The following is a 6,922-nucleotide window of genomic DNA, read 5'->3' as shown; positions in this document are numbered from 1 at the left end:
TTGCGAAGTCACCATGTATGATAAATCAAAACAAAACAAAATTAAGACATCACAAATCTCTAGATTCAGCAGCATTCTGAGAGGTTCCACAGATCTGGCTCTTGCTTTAACAGTATTTTGACAGAACATACCTGGGGACTCCCTCTCTTCCAACCTTTGACCAACCTCCAATCTCCTCTCCACTTGCAAACTCCAAGACTATCTTCTCAGCCATCTCCTGCTTCTGGGACCAGCCAATACCGTTTTGTGGCCTTCTTGATGACCAACCATGAGCTCCCAGATTCGTCAGAATTATTCAACCCAAGGAGTATAAATTAGTTCAGCCACTATGGAAAGTATATTGGAGATTTCTCAAAGAACTTAAAAGAGAACTACCATTTGACCCAGAAATCCCATTACTGGATATGTACCCAAAGGAAAAAGACACATGTCCTTGTATGTACATCTCTGTGCTATTCACAATACCAAAGACATAGAATCAACCCAGGGCCCCATCAATGATATATCGGATATAGTAAATGTGATATGCATATATCATGAGATACTACACGGCCATAAAAAAGAATCAAGTCATGTCCTTTGCAGCAACATGGATGCAACTGGAGGCCATTATCCTAAGCAAATTAATGAAGGAACGGAAAACCAAATATAGCATGTTTTCACTTATAAGTGGGAGCTAAACATTGAGCACACATGCACATAATCATGGGAACAACAGACACTGCACACTACTAGGGAGCATAGAGAGGGCAGAGGGTGTGAGTTGAAAAACCACCTATTGGATACTATGCTGAGTACTTGGGTGCAACTTACTCATGAAATGAACGTGCACAAGTAACCTTTGTCTAAAATATAAGTTGAAATAAAAAAAAATATTCCACCAAGGTGGAAGCAGCCATCAACCACCTGATCAATTTGCATCTGCAGCCCTCCAACACCTACCTTTCTCTGAACTTCTTTTCAACCATAACAATTTGGCTCTGGAAGGCATGGGCCACTTTATCTGTGAATTGGCCAAGGAGAGGTGTGAGGGTTCAGAACAACTCTTGAAGGTGCAAAACCAGCTTGGGGGCCATGCTCTCTTTCAGGATGTTCAGAAGCAATCTCAAAATGAGTGGGGTAAAACCCTGTATGTCTTGGAAGGGGTCATAGCCCTGGAGAAGAACATGAACCAGGACCTTTTGGATCTTCATGCACTGGGTTTGGCCACACAGGTTTTCGTCTCTGTGACTTCCTGGAGAGCCACTTCCTAGCTGAGGAAATGAAACTCCTCAAGAAGATGGGTGGCCAACCTCCACAGGCCAGTCGTGCCCCAGGCCTGACTGGGAGAATATCTCATGCAAAGGCTCGCCTTTAGCATGACTAGGAGCCTACTGAACCTAGGACTTCTCAAGGTCCTCTCTTAGAGTATCAGGGCTTCTGCCTAAAACTCTGCCTCCAGCAACTAGGCAGCTTTTTAAGCACCTTGGAGCCCTTTCCCAAGCTTTGAAGCAAATGGAAATAGAGCATTTTGCAGGAAAAAAAAAATATATATATATATGCTATAGCTTTTTGGAGCTTATAGGTCTGGGATTTTACTTGGCAAACTCCTAAAATGAGTTGAGACTGGAAATATCTGCCTACTTGCCTTTCTTCCCCACTAAAATATTAGCTTCTACAGGGCAGGGATTATAAATGTCTTATGATTATTTCATGCTCAGTGCTTAGTGTAGTATTTGCCATTTGATAAATATTTAATAAATGTTTTTTGACATATATTGAATAAAACCTTTTGCCTCATTGCCACTGAAAATCTGGAGAACTTTCTAGTCAGTTATCTTTAAATGTTTAGATGACTTTTGGGAGGGTGTTTCCCCCTGTGACTTATTAGGCTTGGTGATATTCCTTTATGACCCTTCCCTCTGCTATTAATAATTTCTCCAATTTCATCTGATCCTACTAGATTTTTTTTTCTTGCTGAAGACTATTTCTTCATTTTACCACTTATGGGAATGCATGCTTTTACATCAACAATAACTGCTCTCTGGACCCCATTTCCTTCTCATCTTGTTAACCTGTTTAGAGACTTTAAAATGTGACTATGTTTACATTTTATTGCATAAACAATAGGCTTCATTTTGGTTATCCTCTCTGCAAAATTACTTTGCATGATTGGAATTCTATGACATTGTTCTCCCTTAATTACTTATGGTGAATTTAGTATCTATAATTGCATAGTTACTTAATTTAACAGACAAATGTTAGTGAACTGTTCTGGAGTCCTTAAGAATAATTTGTTCCTAATTATAAAGAAGGGATCTTCAGCAAAAAATGGAAAGAGAGAAAACTGCCTTTTATTTAGCCCTTTACTATATTTCAGATTGTATGTATTTTTTTCTCAGTTTTACCTAGTCTAAAAATAATACTTGTAATTCCCACGTCTTCAATGAAGAAGATTTTCTCAGATCTCTTATTTCTGTAATGACTCTGAAGACCCCATTTATAACTCTATCCCACAGCCTCATACCAATCAAATTTGCAGTGAAGAGACTGAATTTCATACAAGTGGCCATGACTTTTAGCCAATTTATTTTACTTTAACACATCCTTTCTTTATTCATCTTGAATTGCACCACACAACAGACTTCCACTCATCTCCTTAATTGAAAATTTGGGTCTGAATGATTGCTTACTTTCTGTGCCCTGTGAGAACAAAGTGCTCACTGGTGATTGCAGGACTGTGGTTTCATTAAATTTATGCCTTATGAATTTAACAACATTTGGCTATTTCTGTAATCTCACTAGCAATGTCAAGGACTGATCGGCCTGGCTGCCTAATGTCAGGAACCTGAATCAAAATTTGGGCATTCTGAATTGCCATTGACATCAATTCTGCCTTCTTTCCTTAGGAAGTTATACATCAGTAGTCACAGCCCTTACTCTGTGTAAATAGAAAAAGGTATCAGGCACTGCTGTTACTGAATGCATCTGACTAGGTTCATAAGTAATACACGACTTGCTGCAATGATTTCATTTTTACAAAGTATATATTTAGCTTCTTTCTCTCCTGATTTATTCATTCAAGTATATCACATGCAAATAACTAATTTCTGTGTTTTCAGCAGAGGGAAGGAAAAATTAACCAAAATATACACAATTGCGTAAGCTATGTTAGAACAGACATTGTAAATATAAAAATCAGATAGTCTTACATTGCTACACAAATATATACAAATATTTAAACTAAGTTGTGAAGGAGAAATAATTACATGCTATTCTCATAGTTATTTTTATTAGAAAATGAGAGTTATTTGATGATGTATATGTAATGTAGAAATTACACATTAATCGCAAATTAAAATTTAGTGCAAAATGAGATATCTGGATTAAGAGGTATGACTGGTACCATTGAACCATATGACAATTATGCTTTGGAAAATTAAGTAATTCAACTAATAAACCTATTTCTAAGTTAAGTGTTATTTATTGGGAAAAATATAAAACACCAAAAAAAATCACTAGTATTAAGATTTTTATTACCATAGCATTTGCTACACATGAAAATGAAATTATTTCAAACTTTTGTTTGTCTTCCACAGTACAGCCTCCATGGAGACTCATTTAATTCCCAAAGGAAAAGCAATTATTAATCCTTTCTTCAATCCAATGCATTATAACCTGAGTGACTGAATACTGATTACATGTTGTCTTTCTTTGTTCAAGCATCTCCTTTCCTACACTGGAACAAGAGCTTTCTAAGGGCAAGAACTGGGTTTCATCCAGCAAGAAAATCCCCAGATGTGGCATTGTAAGCAGGGAAAAACACCATGGTTTCTAGAGATGAAGGAGGACACATCAACATACATGACAGCTGCAGAGCATTCTTGGTAACATGGAATTGAAGAAGCTTTGTAACTCTCTGATAATATGTGAACTTCCATACTAACATCTGTAGCTAATAGCTTCAAGGTCTTATAATTTTCTCATATTTATTTAATTCCTTTTTCTACCGCCCATGTCCTTTTGTCACAGTTCCATCAGTCAGAACACAAGGGAGAACACAACTTTCTTAACTTGATTCTTTATTCCAGATGCTGGAATGCAGTTTGAGCAAATAAAACATGAGAGACATCCCTGTTCGAAACCATCCCATATGACACACTTAAATATACACTTTCCTCCATCAACTACTGTTTTGCTCATTTTGCACTGTTCGAAAATCTCAGTACCTTTCTAGAGTCAAAAGTGAAAAAGATTTTGCAAAAACAAAGCATCTACATAAAGTCATGGATAAAAGATTTTGTTCTCCATGTTCCCAATTGCTTACAGCGAGGTGTCTTGTTCCAACAATAGATCATGGCATGTATTACAGTGGGGAGTTTTTGACTTTTCCTTCATAAAAATGCTTTCTGCAATGTCCGCACACAAGCCAGGTTTTTTCCTAACCTGCATGAAGTTATTTCACGGATTTTATAATAAACTATGTCAGATTCATTTTCACACACTGAGAGCTTAATGCCATTCAGGTCAACTGGTGCAGCAATGTTTTCTCTCTTTTTTTAACCTTCCATTTTTTTGAGGGAGACATTTCAAAAGAGAATAAAAATAGGTAAGTCTTGCACGTAATATGTTAGCTGTTCAAAAAACATTAGTGGAGTGGTTTTGATGGTGCATTGTATTGTAGCTGAAATATTTTTCACTTCAGATAATCCAGATTTAATTCTAAGGCATTATTATTTGGCTGACCAACTTGTATCATTTTTTTCATGTTGTCTTCATACTTCCTAGACACTTGTTATATAAAATAACTTACAGGTTTTTACTTTAAGTGAAATGAGAGGCTATTGCAAAATTTAGAGTAGGGGAGTGGCATGATCTCTTTTAAAAACATCACTCTAGCTGCTACTTAGAAATGGATTTGGGGAAACGGAAGTAAACATAGAAAATAAAACCTGTATGGAGGTTACTCAAGTAGATCAGGTGAACTGGGGTTGAAGGAGCAGGAGGAGAGAGAAGTAGATCAACTAAAGAGATATTTTGAATATAGAAGCAAGCCATTTTAGCTAGGCAAATATTCTTTGAGGATAGAATGTTCTTTCATCTCTTTTTCTGGCAAAATAACACATTTTTTCCCCCAAGTCTACATCTCCAGGAAGCCTTCCCTGTTCTGCCCTTGCTGTGCAATAGTCTTCTGAATGACTCCTTAGTACTGTCTTCAACTCACAAGAGCAAATCTCTAAGCATTACTTTCTTTGTCATTCTCATCAAACTTTGAAGTGTTTGGAATCAAGGCCACATCTTTCCCTTCTAGAACTCTTACACCGAACAAAAATTTTGACCTACACTGTGTTTATTATTGAAGAATGTATTTGATTGTATAAAATAGAACAATTTAATTTTGATGGCTTAAATACGTATGTTTACATAACAAGAGATATAGAGATAAGTGTGCACGTAAGTTGATTTAGTTGTCCAAAAATGTTAGGGTTGACATATCAGTGATTATTGTTCCTTTCCTTCATTATTGCAAGACATTCTCTCAGCACCAAGTATTCACATGTGTGTGTGTGTGTGTGTGTGTGTGTGTGTATCCATACACAGCAATATGAAACGGGAAAAAAACTACATCTTTTCCTTATATCTGGAAAAGGAAAACACCTTCAGGAAGCTCTCAATGGAGTGACATTTATGTTGGATTGGCCAGAATTGTACAGTCATGAGCTACTTAATGACTGAGGAAACATTCAGAAAGATATATTATTAGGTGATTTAAACATTATGGGAACATCATAGAGTGTACTTTCACAAACTTAGAAGGTATAGCCTACTACTATACACCTAGGCTATATGGTATAACCTATTGCTTCTAGGCTATCAATCTGTACAGTATGTCATGGTATTGAATACTATAGGCAGAGTGGTAAATATTTGTGTGTCTAAATATAGAAAAGGTACAGTAAAAAATGTAATGTAAAAGATTACAAAGAGGATACTTGCATAGAACATTTATCATTAGTGGAGCTTGCAGGACTAGAAGTTGCTTTGGGTGAGTCAATGGGTGGTGAGTGACTATGAAGGCTTAGGAAACTACTGTATACCACTGTAGACTTTATAAACACTGTACACTTAGACTACACCAAATTTATAAAAATAACTTTTCTTTCTTCAATAATAAATTAACAATAAATTTTTTACTTTATAAATTTTATCTTTTTAACTTTTAACTCTTGTAGTACCTCTTAGTGTAAAACAGAAACATATTGGACAGTTATACAATTTTTTCTTCATATTATTATTCTATAAGCTTTGTTGTGATTTTTTTAATTTTTAATTTTTAAAACATTTTTTGTTAAAAATATTTTTTAAACTTTTTTTGTTAAAAACAAAGACATAAACACACACATTAGCCTAGGCCTACACAGGCTTAGGCTTAATATCACTATCTTCCATCTCTACATCTTGTCACTGGAAAGTCTTAAAGGACAGCAATACACATGGAGCTTCATATCCTATGATAACAATATCTTATTCTTGAATACCTCTTGAAGGATCTGCCTGAGGCTGTTTTACAGATAACTTTTTTAATAAATAGAAGGATTACACCATAAAGTAACAATAAAAAATACAGTACAGTAAATATTTAAAGCAATAACATAGTCATTTATTATCATTGTCAAGTATTATAAACTGTACCTAATTGTGTGTACTATACTGCATTCAGCTGTGTGCAGTGGGTTTTTTTACACCAGTCTCAACACAAACATGTGAATAATGTGTTACATTAGGAAGTTATAAAGTTATGACAGCTATGACTTCACTAAGTGATAGAAATTTTTCATCTCCATCTTAATCTTATGGGACCAACATCTTACATGCTATCCTTTGTTGAGTGAAATGGCATTGTGTAGTAATGACTGTAAGCTTTTCTATCTTCTAAATGAGA

The 6,922-nt window shown here is 35.5% G+C and overlaps 1 pseudogene; it reads left to right on the top strand.

The window, feature by feature from the left end:
- The first annotated feature begins 268 nt into the window (after positions 1 to 268).
- LOC105516460 lies at positions 269 to 1,357 on the top strand (annotated as a pseudogene).
- The last annotated feature ends 5,565 nt before the right edge of the window (positions 1,358 to 6,922 follow it).

Source organism: Colobus angolensis, unplaced genomic scaffold (assembly GCF_000951035.1).
Source record: "Colobus angolensis palliatus isolate OR3802 unplaced genomic scaffold, Cang.pa_1.0 Scaffold281, whole genome shotgun sequence".
In the NCBI taxonomy this organism is placed as follows: domain Eukaryota; kingdom Metazoa; phylum Chordata; class Mammalia; order Primates; family Cercopithecidae; genus Colobus; species Colobus angolensis.
Note: the sequence above shows the minus strand (reverse complement) of the source record. Positions and strands in the feature narration are given on the sequence as shown.